This window comes from Lethenteron reissneri, chromosome 52 (assembly GCF_015708825.2).
Source record: "Lethenteron reissneri isolate LAM-NWPU_2019-01 chromosome 52, ASM1570882v1, whole genome shotgun sequence".
Classification (NCBI taxonomy): Eukaryota; Metazoa; Chordata; class Hyperoartia; order Petromyzontiformes; family Petromyzontidae; genus Lethenteron; species Lethenteron reissneri.
In genome coordinates, this window is record NC_083830.1 from 11,839,660 (window position 1) to 11,842,159 (window position 2,500).

Here is a 2,500-nt window from a genome sequence, read left to right on the forward strand (position 1 = left end):
GACACCCTTGCAAATGAGGTTTTTTCTCAAGCGGTTTTCCAGGTGAAAATATTTTAATAAAAAAAAGTGTTTAGGGTCACAACACACGTGTCGTTATTGACGAATGCGTCGAGTCTTGTTGTTATTTGTGCTTGTGCATCACCACTGCCAATTCAGCAGCAGCATCAACAATAAATCAGGGCTGAGATGGGGGTGGCGGGGGGCACCAAGATATCCCACAATCCGCTTTGACCACCCCGCGTCTGTAGGTGCGCTGTGGTTGTTGGCAGGTTAAATTTCGATTTAAAGCTTTCGTGACTGCAGGGATTCATCTTCTTGGTTCTTTCGGTAAAGTCACGTAGAAGGGAAGTAATAAAATAAGCGCTGTCTCCCGACAGACCTGTTCTTCACCTGAGGACGGCTGCTTGCGTTGGCCGAAACGTCGTGAGAATTATTGTATTATGTTTTATTTTTATTATTTTATTACTTCCCTTCTACGTGACTTTACCGAAAGAACCAAGAAGATGAATCCCTGCAGTCACGAAAGCTTTACATCTAAATTTTATTACGTTTTATTTTCATTATTTTATCATTTCCTTCTACGTGACTTTGCCGAAGAACCAAGAAGATGTTGGCAGGTTGCTGCGGCGGCGGCGGCGACAACGCGGCTACGATCCTACCGGTCGCGTTGTGGCGGTGCGATCGTCGCCGCCGCGTTTGCCGTCCCCCGGTTTGTGAATGACCGTCGTTGTCGTGGCGACGCGGCTGCACCATGGTTGCCGTTCTAACGTGGCCGCGGTGTCGTTGCTGTCTCCCGGTGCATTTCGTCGACACAGCCAACCAGTACCTGTTCATGGTGCAAGCCCAGCAGCATTACTGATCCGGAACAACACTGCGGACTATCGGGGCCCAGGTGTACGAGCAGATCCGGCACGGCAATGCGCTAAGAACGGCCGGACGGGCAACGGCACCGGTACGCACCGCACTCGTGCGGGGGAACTTCGCCACACAGTCACGCACCTACACTACCACTCCACACACACACACTCATACCACACACACTCATACCACACACACACACACTCATACCACACAATCACCTACACTACACACGCACACCACACACACACCTAGACTACACACACCACACACACACACCTAGACTGCACGCTCAACCCACCTCACAGTCACGCACCGCACACCACACACCTAGACTACACACTCACACACACACACCACACCTAGACTGCACACTCACACCACACACACCTAGACTGCACACTCACACCACCACACACACACACCGCACACACTAGACTGCACACGCACACACCACACACACACACACCACACACACACACCTAGCTACACACTCGCACACCACCCACACACCACTAGACTACACACCTCGCACACCACACACACCACACGCACACACCTTAGACTGCACACTCCACCACACCATCACACCACCCCACACACATGACACTACACACACTCACTCACACCACACACACACCTCGGCTACACGCTCATACCGCACCAGTCACGCACCGCACACACACACACCTTATGAGCACAGTCACACACCGCAATCACACACCGCAAGCACACATGCAAACACGTACACACGCACAACACCTGACTACACACTCACACCACACAGTCACACACCCGCCCGCCACCTACACTACACACTCGCACGCACGCACAACACTACACCACACGACACCGCACACAGTTGCACGGCGAGCGTGGGTCCCCGGTGAGAGTGCGGCGCGGTGCGCTGTGCGTGGTGCAGACTACTTGGACGGCTACAACGCGATAGCGACTACATGATGCCAACACCGGCACCTACCCTACCGGAGAACTTCACATTACCTGCCACACATGACCTGCCCCTCGCGCCTGCCCTCCATGAGTACGTGCGTCCGTGCGCGCGTGCGTCCGTGCGCGCGTGCGTCCGTGTGTGTGCGCGCGTGCGTCCGTGCGCGCGTGCGTCCGTGTGTGTGCGCGCGTGATCCTTCGGTGTGCGTCCGCGTGCGACGCAAAGGGCACCGAGAGCGGTGGCGCAGTGGTTAGCTGCATTGCCCTCTGACCCCCGGCGACTCCGAGGTCCCCCGGGCCCTCCCCTACGTTTGCTCCGGCCTCCAGGTTAGCGCCTGGTTCTCGGCGTGAAACATCGCCACTCGGGGCGGTGAAGGCGGTCGGGCGTGGTGCTGGCCACCCGCTTCTTTGTGTGCCTTCACCGGTGTGCTCGCCACACAGCTCTTCTCTCGGCAGCCTGGTAGAGGCTCTAGGGGGGACCTTTGTCTTTGTGACGCGCGGCAATAGCAACGAGCGGAGGCGCCGGGTCGGGCGGGAGGAGCGCACCGTGACCAGTGCGTCTTTGTGACGTGCCAGTCGGACAACCCATAATATCGCAGTCTGTCCCATGACTTCCTACCAACGGAGAACCTTTGATATTGACGTGACGGCCTCGAAAGCGCAGCTAGCCCCAGCACAAGCACCGTGGTGACAT

At 56.4% G+C, this 2,500-nt stretch overlaps 1 pseudogene; it reads left to right on the top strand.

Annotated features, from left to right (window-relative positions):
* Positions 1 to 871: 871 nt before the first annotated feature.
* Positions 872 to 2,500, top strand: part of LOC133355893 (beta-1,4-galactosyltransferase 5-like) — a 9,573-nt pseudogene continuing 7,944 nt past the window's right edge.